Consider the following 16,224-nt stretch of genomic DNA (forward strand, 5'->3'; position numbering starts at 1 on the left):
TAGAGCTCATGCTACTGAATTTAGCAATTCTAGATAAGTCAGAGAGTTCATTATTTCTGCCCCACCTTGGGCTGAGTTGGGTTAACTTAATTGTGGCTATCTTTCCCCATGTTAACAGCAACACTGAAAATAATTTAATGCAGTCTGGGGCACTTTACCCATTCTGTGAACTCCAGATAAGTCCCAAGAAAGGAAGCAATATGTGATGAAGCAGGAAGTCTACATTTATTAGCAGCAAGTGCTAGATTGCCACTAGGTATTGGAACCCTTCTCTCATCTACTTGTAGGCTGTCTTAATATACCTGTAGCTCCAGTGCCTATGTAATGGACACCCGTGTGACTAGAAAGCTCATTATTATTAATTCCTAAGGTTAACAATGTTTGTATCTTTCCCTTTAAAGGCATTTGTCTATCTAAGAGATAAACATTATTATTATTATCACTTTATAAATAACCCAAAGTGGCTAATTTTGACATACTAGAATTCAGTTATATGATTCTTAACCATGAAACTGTAAACATCTAGGTGGTAAAGACAGAGCCAAACCGATAATCCAGAGACATGGGTTTTTCCTGCCTGGTTTCTGAAAAGAGCAAGTCCTTCAACACCTAGGCTGCATTCCCATTTTTTGGTCATCCCTAAGCTCTCTCCATCTCTAACACTGTCTTTCTATAAGGCAATTGAGATTTATGAAAAGATCACACATATTGATGTATAATAACTTCTTAAGTCTATAGGCTATTTCTGTACCACCTAAGCCTTTGCTAACACATCCTTTAATTCAACCTTTTTTCAGAAAACAATCATGTGGGGCACCTGGGTGGCTCAATGGGTTAAACCTCTGCCTTCAGCTCAGGTCATGGTCTCAGGGTCCTGGGATCCAGACCCATATCGGGCTCTCTGCTCAGCAGGGAGCCTGCTTCTCCTTCTCTCTCTGCCTGCCTCCCTGCCTACTTATGATTCTTCTCTCTCTGTCAAATAAGTAAATAAAATCTTTAAAAAAAAAAAAAAAGAAAGAAAGAAAAGAAAACAATCATGCCCTGTATCTCTTCTAATTGTTCCATTTGCTTTTCTTAATATTACATGTAAACCAACATTAAAGGAGTCTTATAGCTTTCTCTTCATTTTTTTTCCCATTGCTATTGGAGACAGTTGTCTTAAAGGTCAAGTTGACTTCTAAATTAGTATTGTATCTAAAGACTGTCTAAAAGAAGCACCAATATCTCTACCTGAAGAACAGAATTGGGTCACCAGGTACATTAGTTCATCATAGGCAATTTTTCTTTCACATGCTGGATAAGGAGGAGAGAGCAACAAGTACAGAAATGCAAACTCTTCCATGATTAGTTTGTGTTCAGGAAAGGAAAATGTTATTGTGAAGTGATTAGTTTGCGAAACATTAGGTTTAAAAGCTCTGTAAATCATGGTAAATTTTGCGCATGCTCCTTAGTTTTGCCACGTCAAAATCGTCATGGAAGTTACAGATTTTACAATATCTGGGCATTCAAGTGGAAACGGTTCTCGAAGCTCATTACTGAGTGCCTCCTACGCTGGCACATGATTTGTCAGAGACCCGAATACCCGCCCTACCCATAAAATAAGAACAAGGAATTCTCAAACCCCATTATGGGTCCACTGTTGATTCAACCTGCTCAAAATTCCAGTGCTAAGGAGTTTAATAAAACAAACAAAAATCGTATAACCTTATCAGGGCAGCTTAGGGTAGATTCCAGTTTGGGGAGTTGTAAAATACTTTGAGATGTTTGAATTCTTTTCTGTGTAATAAATGTTATGTGCTCATTGTCTCTTACCACTGAGGAGGATTAAGCCTGCTGGGAATGCACAATTCTTCTTTGTGCTCAGAGGGGAGGGAATGGCCAGTTAAAAAACCTATTGGATTTTAATCTATTAAGAAGACAATTAAAAAGAAATAAGAGGGAGATAAAGTAGGAGCAGTTTAAGAACAGCTGAAATTTATAAAGGAAAGACCTAAATGTCTCCTAAAAACAAAACAGAATCCAGTGGCACTCCCTACTTAGTTTAAAAAGTGGTTAAAGGATGTAAAAGAGAATATATAGGTAACATATATACATATATATGTAATGATATGTATGCTGTGATAATATAATATATTTAATTGTCAATCACTAAATGATAATAGCATTTAAATGAAGTAATAAATCAAAAACAGAATCAAAACTAACCATATTGAAATAAGTACCAAAATAAAACTATAAAAGAAGAGATTCATTCATTTTAATATTCCCAGTGACTAGCTTAGTTCATGACATGTTACTACATGAATTAATGAATAATTGAATAAATGAATGAATGTGATGCAAACAAAAGAGATACTTTAGAATTTTTTAAGTTAGGGGTGTCTAACTGGCTCAGTTGGTAGAACATGCAACTCTTGATCTTGGGGTCATGCGTTCAAGCCCCATGTTGAACACAGAGTTTATTTAAAAACAAAACAGATTGAAGGGGAGCCTGGGTGACACAATCAGTTTTAAACATTGGGCCCTTGATTTCAACTCAGGTCGTGACCCCAGTATTTTGATACCCAGCCCCACATCATGTTGAGCCTGCTTGAGATTCTCTCCCCTTCTCCCTCTGCCCATCCCACTCATTCTGTCTCTCTCTCTCAAATAAATAAATCTTTTAAAAGAAGATTAAAAATAAATAAATCTTAGTAAGTTCTGTGCCTTAGGATCAAAAAAGAAATACCTGATTTAAATTTTTTTTTTAAGAGATGGGCACATGCACACAAGTGGGGGAAGGGTAGAGGGAGGGGGGAGAGTGAATCCCAAGCAAGCTGTATGTTCAGCACAGATCCAGATGCAGGGCTTGATCTCACAACCCTGAGATCATGACCTGAGCTGAAATCAAGAGTCTGACGTTCAAGTGACTGAGCCACCCGGGTGCCCCTATAATTTTTTTAATGTATAAGATTGTTCCTGAAGTTTTCTGCAGTTCATAAACCGAGGATTATGATATTTGTAGTTGAAGGTCTGTGTTTTATTCATTAAGAAGAGAAAAGAAGAGGGGTTGAGGAAAGGAATGAGAAGCACAGTGAGATCATGAAGGTGGGCATTAAGACATTAGGACACTACCAGTTTGAGTTTAAGCTCCTCAGTTTCCATGTCCAGAAAGGTGGCCACATGGTAGGCAAGGCTTCTGCTCATTTCCTCTGAGATGTGCAACACTTTCCCTTCACAAAACCCAGGCCAGTTGGTAGTCAGAGTTAGTCAAATCAAAATAAGATCAAACCAAATCACATAAAGAACTTAACTTGTTATGACGAGAACATTCTCTTCCATGAAAAATGACTACACGCCCCAGTCCTTCCTTTTATAAGATACAAACCTATTCTGGAAATTAAATTTCTCAAAACAGTTAATCTCAGACATTGCAAAAACCCTCACTGTCATTTGCATCATCTTCACACACAGGTGAGGCAGCATGGTGGCTGGTTGGAAGTTCTGAATCTAAAGCCGAATTGCATTTAATCAAGTTCCTGTGAGGATTCAATGAGTGAATAATTGGAAGCCTATAGAGCAATCATGGCACATAGGAAGTGTGCAGTAAAATTTTAGAGCTTATTAATGTTGTACTAACTCTTCATGTGCAGTATCTTCTGATTAGGTATATCACTTTATATGTTGGTAGTACTTTTACTTTAAAGACCACTCTCACATGTACTCTTACTTTTGGGAAATGGTGAGTAGCCTTGCCTCAGTCAACCCTTGTTTGAACCCTAATTCAGTTTCTCTGCATGACCTTGAGTAAGTCAGGATTTCTGAAAGTCAGTTATCTCACAAGTGAAATTGGGGTTATAATCATTCTTTTCTTATACAGTAATTGTAAAGTAAATGAAAATGCTAACATAATACTTGTGTATACTGTGGTGTGTGCTCAGTAATATATTATTGTAGTGTTATATTAAACCTTAGAGTCTCCATAGTCTCCACTCCCAATACGATGGCTCTGTAGTCAACACCTGTGTGATTCAATCTGTATTGAATTTAGCAGCTTTTCCCCATAAGCTAAACTTCTTCCTAAATTTTTATTTCTATTATCTTTCTGAACACCTGTATTTGATAGGACTCTTACTGCTATGATTCTGCATATTGGCTTTTGATGCACATGAGCAAACTGAACTGAGAGAGGTTACATGGCTTGCCTGTGGACACATAGTGGTTATGAGAGAAGTGAAGTAATCACAGGTCTGAATTTAGAGCTTTTTTTTTCCTCCTCTGCTGCAGTTTCCTGCTACTTTTCAAAGTTGCATGATTGCAGTAAGTCATCTACCAAACACGTCCTCTAACTGTGAGTGAATATCCGTGAAATTTACACATATTTTTCATTTCTTTTGTACTGCCGAAGCATCCAATCTAACAAAATCTATCCTATGGTCTTATAATAAAATATGCTTTAAAATAAGTATCACATAACCATTCATTTTAGGGTATGAAGTAAATATACTGCTGGTACCTGCAGAGTAAATTGATGTTTTTCTTAATGCTAAGCTTTTGTTACTTTTCACTGGTGAACCTCAAAGGTTGCACTTTAATGCAATGATGCTAACCAAAATGTGTGAGTAAACAACAAAAGCAAAGCACACTCCTAAGTGGTACACATAAAATCTCTCAAACAGAATGCAATTACCTTCCCCCTAGATCTGAACATTTCCCACATGAATTTCTCTTCTATTCAAAGAGATTAGTTGCACTGATGTCTGAAATTCCTCAGTCATCTGGCACATAGACAAAAAGCTGTGACATATACAAACATCACCTTCCAGACACACACACACACACACACACACGGGAGACTCACAATTTAATGTTTGGGAAACTAACTGAAAATAATTAACTCTATATCACTCTTAGTGGACATTCATTTTTTGTTCCTGGCAAAATCAATGTTTAAGCATTTAGGACAAAGCCCATTTTATCCAAGGACTGAACTGGTATTTTGACTTGTATGTTGAACTGACATTGTGTTTCTAGGATTTAATTAATTCACAGTTGGGTTTTGTGTGTGTGTGTGTGTGTGTGTGTGTGTGTGTGTGTGTGTTTTTCAGTAAAGTGTAAAGCTCCAAGGGTAATAGCTTCCTTTTAAAATAATAATAATAATAATAATAATAATACTGTCATGCATATCTCAGATCCTGGATGCTGTAGACAGAAAAATTCTGGTTTGAAAAGACAGAATATCTTTTGTTCAGAATATGAGAGTGGAACCAAAAGGTTGATTTACCAAAGGGTGTGATTTCTGCCTTTTCTCATTTCTTCTGAATCTGGTCTTTCAGAGATCAGTGTTGACCTCCTAAACACAAAAGACCTCATTTTCTTTCCCTTCTGGGTAGTATTCCACACTGTTCACAAACATCTTTGTCATGAAACTACCTCTTGTATACATTAATTCATTCAATAGTATTTATTGAGGCATCCTCAGTGTCAGGCCCAATTTTAGGTATTATGAATCCCAACAGTGAACAAAATAGGCCAAAATCTCTCCTGTCACTCTTTGCCTCCTCAAACTTATTTAATGTACTTACCTTTCAACATTCTACCCTTGGACTTTTTGCTCAGAGCTGCCTACCAATTTTACAAATCTGTTCATTTTCTCATGCCTTCACATTGCCTGTTTGCTGAAGACACCCAGAATGTATCTATTTGCCCACCATCTTTCCATTACCCACTCCACCCCCTAAAAATGATGCCATTTCTGGGATACATCAGCACCTCTGTAACTCAACAAATATAAACTGAACTTTTTCGCCTAAGGTAAGCTTCCCCCGAAGTTTCCATTTCCATTGTTTTTCCAAATACTCATTATCTGCCATTTCTAATCATCTGTCTTCATTTTGGTTCTACATTTGCATTAACTCTAGAATCCAGTCTCATCTCTGGCCACAACATTATCTTTATTAATGCAGTAATTTCCCTGAATGGCTGTCCTGTCTATAAATGTTCATTTTTTCAGTCTGATCTGTGTTCTTTTACATACTAAATTACAACTGTGATCTTTTATGAAGGCTTTCTCAAAAGTTCAGTTGTTTCTTGTAACCTGTCAAATAAATGACCTTCCAATTAAGACTTTCTATGATGGACTCCTCATTTTTCCTCACAAATTCCATAGCCCACAGCCTAGTATGACTACTTTCCTCTAATCCATATGGAAGCCATGTATTCTCCCTCTTGCCCTTAATAACCTTCTTGTTCCCAGTGAGAGTAATTTATTGAAATTATCCTTCCATTTTCTAGATAAAATCACATTCTCCCACAAAGATTTTCATTGTTTCCCTCACTCACAAGTCATGTCTTTCTTATATCAGTAACACCAATGGAATCTTTATATTGAAAATTATGATAATCTTTGTCTACTTTCCTGGAGTAGAAACATATACCTATACTTAAAGTATGATAGAGCTAATGGATTTGGAAGAATAAATGAGAAGATGGTGGAAGAATAAAAGAGGAGTACTAGGAATCAGAAGCCTGCTGTTGAGATTACACCAAGTATTTATTACTTTTGATTCACCACTAGCGTCTGATGCCACCACTCTCATATATCAGAAATAGTGGTAAGATGAACTTGGGTTTCCAATTAAATTTCCTATACTAAAATTACCAAGACACTTGACCCACTTTTAGAGTTTCTCAATAAATATAATTTTAGCATGGCAATGATATCTAGGCATTACTGAGGGAAAGGCCCTCCACAGAGCAACTGAAGGTTGCTGGTACTTCCTATTTAAAAATATATATACATATAGAAATGGCCTTACTGTTTTACTTTATAAAGCTATTTCCTATTTCTCATAAACCTGAAAATACCTAAAATATGAAAGAAAAAATTATCTTTAATCCTACAGGCTGCTGAAATTTCTGTGAATATTTGATATATTTTTCTAGGATTCTTGCACCATATCCTACAAAACAAACAAACAAACAAAAAATATATATATATAACATAACTTTTACATATATATATAAACGACTTTGAAGTAGTAAATGTATATGATCCAAGTTATAAGTAAATTATCAGAAGAATAAATAAATTTAGATATAGAAAAATTTAACACAGGTTTTTGAAAAGGACATCCAGAAATTCATTAGAGAAAAACAAATATTGACTTTATGATTCTTTTATGCTGATGTGTATCCTGATAATAGTTTTTGTCCCTTTTCTGTTTTGAATGATATGCCGTGCATTTGCATTACCTATAGACATTTGTAAAATAATTTAGAAATGTGTTGTTCTTAGCATTATGTGCATTTCCTGCAAATAATGGCCTAAAAATCTTGTGGGAAAATACAGGAAAAGATTTTTTTCTACCCTGTAAGTCCAACCTTTCATCTTAAAGGAAAGTCTTGAAATAATACATAAGGGGGAAAGCAGAAAGGCCCTAAGATGTCATGATTTAAGTGTGAAGAAATAAAGATATTCTCTTCTTTTCCTTCCTCCCTTCAATCAGATGTCCCCTGATTCCACATTTTCTACAGTCATGGAATGTAGAAAATCAATTAAAGATAGAAAAGTTTCATCCAAATAAATAAATAAGTAAATGTTGTATGAGGTCTAACAATGCATGCTTATATAGACCCTTTTTCACTTATAATATAGGAGGAACATATTCTCCTATCAATATATATATGTAAGTCTGTACTCTTACAATGATACCTTGATCATATATGAAAATCTAGAATTCAATTACTTGTGCATTATATTTTATTCTATTTTAATTTTTTTTTCAAATTCACCCATTCCTGATATCTCAGTAAACATCCTTCAACACATACTAGAAGTGGAGCTGCTGCATAATCACTTATGCATACTTTTAAGATATTTGATAGGTTTGTCTCCACAAATCAACTAACAAAAATCTTGTTGATAATGAATGCATTTTAATGTGTTTACTGACCATCTCGGGGTTTTTTTCTTTCCCCCTTTCTTTTGATAATTGCTTATTCTTGGGCCTAGGTTGTCTTCCTACTGGGTGATTCTCTTTTTCTACTTGATTTACAAAAGCTCTTTATAGAGTCATTACTAATTCATTTTAATGAATTTATATTTATCATTTGACCCATAATTTGATTATAGCAAAGGCATGGGTAAAAGTGTTACCACACAAACCCTTGAATTTTAAAGGAGTTATTTCTCTTAATTTCCTTAATGGTTTTACCCTTGATGCCATCTTTAGAAGGACCTTCCTTGTAACCAGTATAATTAAAGTGTTTACCTGTACTTCTTTCTATTACTTTTATGATTTTCTTGTGTAACCCACAGAGGATTCATTTTAGAAGAAAGTGTGAGATAAGGATTTAAACTTGTTTCTATCCAAATGGTTTGCCAGTTGTCCCACATTATTATATTCATTCAGTCTTCCTCAATCTGGCTTAAAAATGTCATATTTTCTGGGTTTTTTTTTTTTTACTTTTTTTATTTTTGCCGTTGAACTATGTTGCATATAGTGACATAAATACTAAACTACTTACTTATTATATCTTTATAATAATACATTTTCATATCTAATAGGGCAGATCTCTTTACCTCACCCTTGTTTGTCCTAACATTATTTTTCCCAGATGCCCTTTACAGCCATTTTGATTTAAGATCAATTATGAGCACTTCAGACTGAAAACTGCTTATTTAGTACCTAAAGTTTTTCCATTTCACACAATTACACATCAACCAAGAGTATGATACCAAAATTCCATTTTGTTAATTCTCAATAAAGTCAGAAGTATTGGAATATCCAGGATTCTTTGATCAATAGATTCGCTTGCTATTGCAAATCATTTATTTTCAATGAGAAATTCTCATCCTAATCACTCACACTCCATTAGCTTCATTCTCCCGTTTTAAGTAGTTCTACATGAGAAGGTAAATTATGTTTTAAAAGTTCCTAGTGAACAGAGAATTGGAAGATGAAGATGTAAATAAGTAAAATGTTTAATTGCATCAGAGTTTCTGTGATTCATCCATTACACAATACAGTCTAGACAACGGGACCCGAGTACTTGTGGTTTGTGGTACAGTGTTCACTGGGCAGTAGACAGGGCACGGATGGGCACTAGTGATGTTAGCTGCTGTAACTTGATCTTTTAAATCTATGCTTTTTTACCAAACAAGTCTCATTCTAATGAACGTACCACCAGATAGCCCAGTCATACTGTTCCATGGATTTTTTTCTCTCTTTGTATAGCTTTGTTCAGATAAGATCTAGCCCCGTGTTACTCAAAGATGGTGTATTGGTCAGCAACATCAGCATTTTATAGGAGCTCCCAGACCCTACTTTAGACATACCAATACCAAATCTACTTCCCTCCAGGTGTGTACATTGAAGTCTGAAAAATACTGATTAGTATTTAGTGAATTCATGTTAGAGTTTGGCATACAAACCAATAATTCTGAAGCCCTAATTGCAGCTTCATAAGAGTACCTTACTGTGGCATCCATGTTATGGCAGTACTAAGTGCCACATTATGTGGATTGTTAATGAACTATAGGTACCAGTGCCTCTTAATAAAAGGTCAAAATGCAAACCGGATCTCCGTACCCAGCAATGAGTCACACACTCTAGTTACTTTTTTTCAAGTTTAAAGACACTGTGTCAAGAAAATGATGAAAACACATTCATACTTGTAAAATGTTTGTAAATATCTTTTTTTCTTTTTCTGCTAAAAATAGTTTAAGAAGGATCTTTCATTTGGCATTTGTCAGGCTTCTGAAGTTGTCATATTTCATCATACAGCTATACTATGCTTGGTATGACTAATCCAACATGTGCAATAACACTGATTTCAGTTTTAATAAATTCTTAAGTTCTAAAAAAAAGAGAGAGAGAGAGAAAGAAAAGAGTAGCTAAAGAAAGCAAGTCTTCTAGAAGGGAAAAATGACATGATTCTTAAACAATGTCTTGATATAGGAAACGCTGTTATTTAGTGGATTGGGGACTTTGAAAGTCTGCCAAAGAATTCTTTGTATCTCTAATTCACTCGGTTGGCTTTCAGAAATACTAACAACTATTGACTAGACTTTAACAGTACGTCAATCTTTCTAAATGAGGAAAGTGGAGGGAAAGTGGGCTGAACATGTTCTTTGCCTAGGAATGACTATAGGGTGTTTGTTGACCTTTTATGTTGTTAATCACTTTTTATTTCAAGTGAGTAAGTTCTTCTATGGTATATGAACTAAAAGCCAAAGTTGTTTAAAGTACTCAGGGGGCAAAAAAAGAAAAAAATACCTAGAAGTGGTCTGCAGATGAAGGTATTTCTTTTTTTTCTCTCTCTTTTTTTTTATTGTCTTATGTTAGTGACCATACAGTACCTCATTAGTTTTTGATACAGTGTTCCAAGATTCATTGTTTATGTACAACACCCAGGTGCTCCATGCATTACGTGGCCTTCTTAATACCCACCACCAGGCTCACCCATTCCCCCACCTACCTCCCCTCCAAAACCCTCAGTTGGTTTCTCAGAGTCCACAGTCTCTCATGGTTCATTACCCCCTCCAATTTCCCCCAATTCACTTTTCCTTTCCTTCTCCTAATGTCCTCCATATTGAAGGTATTTCTATCTTTGCAAAGTAAAGCATATTATTTCAAAATGTTCAGGGAATGTAGACACCATGGATTTTTTTTTGCAAAAACACAGGTCCAGAAATCAGAGACTTTTGCAGACCCTACATTTTAAACTGCCAGAGGAAAAATAGCCACATGGAAGCATACTTGTTCTTTTATTATTGCCAGAGAATCTGGCCTTGAACAAATGTTAGGTAATTACAAGGACTATCTGTGACATCACAACAGGGCTTTGGAGAAGAAGGTAGACATTGTCCCTGGAGAAACATGATCTGATTTAAGTTCCTTCACATCAAACACTATATTGAATCTCTCTTTCTTAAACTCCATTGTACCTGGCATAGTAATTTGTACATAGTAAACGTTTGAATAATGATTTGCTGCAGAAAGGGAAAAAAGGAAAGGTAGAAAGGAATGAGGAGGGAGAGTAGTTAACAATGTTTTATTACATAAATGTGACCTTCTTTCTACGATGAACATGTCATTTCTGCTTCCCACACACAACTCCTGTTACAGACATTGTAGACATTTTCAGTTGGTCACATTTAATGCAGAGTATCTGCAGAGACCAGACTGGCTTGCCAAATTACAGGAAAACGTTAATAGCATGAGGCTCACTGACCTCATTTTCAAGAACAACAAATAAATATCCACTCAAAGGAGCAATGTTACAAAAAGATTTATGGAGAGATGAAGATCATGCTCTGGTCACATTTCACAATCCCTTTTGAGTTCTGCACATAAACCACTACTTTTTCTCCCATCAGTCGGGGCATTATCATGGGAAATTATCATGGGATGAAAAATGAGCCTGGATACAAATGTGAACTGGCTTTGAGTTCAGGGATGTTTGTTTTGAAGCCCCCACCTGATAATCCCATCTTCTTTTGATGTGTTCTTGGCATGTGTATGTCTCAGAGAACCTTGCTATTAAAGCTGAAAAAAATCCCCAGAAAGATTTGGGCACTTTTACTTCCTTAGAAGAGTTATACCATGTTCTCCTTCATAGCAGATTGAATAGGTGGATATGTTTAAAAATTATAAAAATGAATCCCACATATAAAATACCTGGAAAATAAAAGAACATAGCTCTGTGTAACTCTATTCCTGGTAGAAGACAGTTTAGTTCAGATAGAGTAAGGCTGAACGAATTTATCATTAGCAAGTAAATTAACCAAGAAAAGATACTAAACCAAGGTTGTTACAAGGAGGAGGAGAAGGCATATATTAAGTGCAGATTTGTGCCCCATGGGAACTCAATACATTTAACATCCTTTTTGCAGAAGTGATCATAATCAACATGTTACATACAACTAGTTAATGGCTCAGTGTTTCCTCACCAATGTACTGATGACCGAAGTTATTATAACTCCATTTCTCCTATTTCATCTCACGAGAATTGGGAAGACTTTAACTGTGCATAAAGAAATAACATGTACACTAGTGGAAACTGGTGAGTCTTCTTTCAACTCTTCGTACCTAGCCTATGGAATGCCCACCACATCCTAATGTAATGTTCTTCTCAGACTAATAGATACGTATACTGTGACCTTCATAACTTCCAGGTGTTTTCCTAACTGTACCTGGAATACAGAATACCAATTCTCACCAATAGTTTCAGCTCTACTTATACTGAAAGTACATCCACCAGCTGCCTTGCAGCACCCAGTTCAGGAAAATGGTCTGGGAATGGCATTATGCCTATGCCGATAATGCATCTTTTCAGAGTTCTTTCTATCACAGGAAGAGTGAGTGCCTCATACAGAATGGAAATGTCGTAAGCCTGGAATTCTGACTACTACATGGAAGAGAGTTGCCCTGGAGAGTCTAGACCCACAGCAGACATTGAAAGAGATTTGGGTTGTGTTAAACCACTGAGGTTTTGGCGTTTCTTACCCTGGTGCAACCTAGATTTTCCTGACTAAACATAGTGGTACTTACCTTTCCTTTACTATGCTGTGTTCTGTTATCTAAACCTATATTTTACAGACTTCTGAAAACTAACTGGCAAGAATTTTAAGAATTGTCTGTCTTGATGGAATATAATTTTCCTCTTACATTAAGCAAACTCTTTCATCCTTGATCTCTTTTTTAGGCCCTCAGCAATTATATTAACCCACCTAAATTTTAGGAAGAATATTACTTTGGAGGGAGTAGTGAACATATCTGGGTCCTAACCTATAGCATGTGAATATGCTGGCAAAATTAAGATATTTCAATTAACATGAGTTCTTTTTCCTTGTTTAAGGATTTTTGAATTCAACATTTCATAGATATTGTTCTAACATAATTTGTGCTGCCTACTTGCACTCTGCTGCAAAAATGGGTCACTCCCTAGGAACTCTAAGTTGGACCATTTTTACAGCTTTTGATATTAGCAATTGGCTATTCCCTGCTCCTGTGACACTTTGACAGGTTTATTCGAGGATGATAAATTGAATGGGTTCATTCGTATTTCACACACAAATCCCCTAAATGTAAAGGTTAGCAATTCATTTTTTGAATAGAGGGTGGCTTGAGAGAATGTGTTTGCGTGTTTTTAAGGGCATCTGGTATTTTCGATTCCCTCAGAGGACTTTCTGAACTAGATATCCATGTTTACTGGGTGAACTCCTTGGGTACTTTTTGTTGTTATTTTTAACATAGCTTAAAAGAAGCAGGATTCAAGTAGACTCTATTAGCAATTTCCAGTGACAACCCTTTCTCTCCTTTTTTTCCAAGGCTAAATTTATACATATGGTATGGGCATGCAGGGGTGAATCCTGGAAAAGGTGTTCTTTGAAGAAGAATATGATGCCTTATTATTGATTTAAACCAGGTAGAATTGTCCTTAGAATCTTGCTCCCTCCAAACTCTGAAAGGCCATTTATTCCCAAGCAAGATCAGTTGACACAGATATTTATCCCCCCAGGACACCCTGTCTTTACAGCCTGAAGGTGGAACGGTGCAGGATCTGGAAAGATGGGACCCATGGTGTCTTTGTGTCTCTCTGTTCCAGCTTCTAACATTGTTGGCACCCCACAGGGAATAATAGGGGGAAAAAGTTTTGATCAAGCTCTAGGTAAAGGTAGTATTTTTATAGTTTTAAGATGAGAGAGGTGGACAGAATTGAAAACATATCTCTTTAATGTTTAGCAAATTATCTTACTCTGAGGTTGGCCTTCACAGTGCTTCTGGTATTTATCATCTAGTCTTGTGCTTGATCTCAGTCTCGGTGTTCACCAGGTGCCAAGCTTTATACACTGAGGTAGGTAGAATAATGGTTCCTCAAAGATGTCCATAATCCTTATGCTGGAAGGTGTGGATATGTCCTACTACATGGCAAAAAAAAAAAAAAAAAAAGACTTTGCAGGTGTGATTAAATTAAGGAACTTGACATGGGGAGATCATTCAGGATCTTTTGTTACGGCTCAATACACAGAACCTTTCCCAGCTGTGGACAGAGGAGGTGTGACTATGGAGGAAAAAAAAAAAAAAAAAAAAGCTCAGAAACATGCAACACTGCTAGCTTTGAATATGGAAGCTTAGGAACACAAGATAAGGAACGTGCAAAAGGTAGATTGTCTTCTAGAGGCTCCTGAAAGGAACCCATCCTGTGATATCTTGACTTTAACGCACTGATATCTGGATCAGATATCTAACCTAGAGAACTATGAGACCATCCTGTGCTCTTTTCAGCCGTAACTGTGTTGTAATTTGTATATAGGCAATAATAAATTAATACATACACCAAAGGGTGGCCAGCTTCAAGAATTCTATTTATTCTACCTTGAAAGCTTTTTTGCGTTATCTTTTTTTGTCAGTTTCACTTCATGGGAGATGAGATTTCGATTTTCTGATTCTAAAGCCCAAGTTTGTCTATGTCTTTGTTTTTGTTTTTGTTTTGTTTCCCCTATTTCATCATTCAGTGTTCAACATGGTACATGAAATTAAGTATGAATTCTAAGAAATTATGCATGATGATTCAGATATTACACATTTATTCAAAGAGTACAGCAATGCAATGTTTGCACTAAGAGCAGGAATTTTTTGATGTGGCCCACCTCTCTGGAATCCTGCTTCTGCCAATTAGTGCCCATGTCAGTTAACCAGTCACTAAAATTCTCTGAACTTCAGTATCCTTGTGTGTAAACTGAGAATAATATTAATAGTTAACTTCACAGAGTTTGTGTGAGAATTAATGTTTTAATAAATATCTTTTAGAATTTGTTGCACACAGCACTGAATGATGGTAACTGTTTTTTTTTTTTTTTTAAGATTTTATTTATTTGACAGACAGAGATCACAAGTAGGTAGAGAGACAGGCAGGGAGAGAGGAGGAAGCAGTCCCCCTGCTGAGCAGAGAGTCCGATGCAGAGCTCCCAAGACCCTGGGATCATGACCTGAGCCGAAGGAGCCACCCAGGCGCCCGGTAACTAGTTTTTGATGGTGGTTATTGTCATATGATTCAGGTTATGGATGGTCATCTCCACCCTTAAGCACATTCCTCCTTCTCAAGAAATGCCTTTGTATATTGTCTGATCTCCAGATAATTCCCTTTATCTGTTCATAATATATCTTATGTTCATTATCCTTCTTTTCCATCACATATCCTCAGATCCTTTTTTTGAAAAACATTCCATGCTTTATCCTGGCTATGTTAAATACTTGGCCAAGAACTGCTACTTCTTGGTGAATCTCCACCCACACAGGCAAACCCCGAATCCTCTATTAACACAAAGCTTCTGCTGTCTTTCTTATATTTTTTACAGTTCTCTAGACCACAACCAATGATAATGGCTATTGGAACATTATAGCAAAAACCCATCCTGCAAACCTGTAGGCAAAATGCCTGGTTCCTCTCAAGGCAGACAAGTCTTAGACTCAGAAGAGCTATGCTTACTTTGATCAGGATGGGGTGTGGGTAATAGTGGAAAAGTGAAGCATCATTTCTGTGATGAGTTAAGACTCTCTAGACCTGATTTCTGTTTTAAAATCATATTAGCAGACTCTCTTGACAGCCTCAGGATGTGATTCATGTATTATAAATCTGTTATCACTGTGAAGCGCAATGATTAGCAAAGTTCTTTGTAGCTAACTGGAGATAAAGACATCAATGGGATGGCAAATGCAGAGGACTGGGAACTCATTCTCCTTTTCCCTGTAGCAGGGCCCAGAAGCTCTCCCTTCTCTCCCTTGCTATTTATATCGATCTAATACTAATCTTGCAGTTTGAACTGCAAAACACTTACACTTTTGCTGATTAGACCAACTTGTGTTTTAAAAAAAATTAAAAATATAATATGATTTACATCTATGGTAGAAAACTGAATTGTAGTAAGTATAGTGCAAGGAAGAAGAACAGGTAGGCTTATGAGAAAACCCCCCCCCCTTTTTTTTTTGAGAGAAAGAAAAAGAGCAAAGGAGGGGCAGAGGGAAAGGGAGAGAGAATCTTAGCCAGGCGCCACGCTCAGTACAGAGCCAGGTGTGCAGCTGCATCTAATGACCCTGAGATCATGACCTGAGTGGAAAGTCTAATGCTTAACAGACGAGCCACACAGGTACCCCCACCCCCGCCTTTTTAAGTGAAACCAATCTGCTGAGAACTTTTCTTCCAGTTTAACTTCTATGTATGAAACAAGTTTTAAGC

Source organism: Lontra canadensis, unplaced genomic scaffold (genome assembly GCF_010015895.1).
Source record: "Lontra canadensis isolate GAN:19392208 unplaced genomic scaffold, GSC_riverotter_1.0 scaffold34, whole genome shotgun sequence".
Taxonomy (NCBI): Eukaryota; Metazoa; Chordata; class Mammalia; order Carnivora; family Mustelidae; genus Lontra; species Lontra canadensis.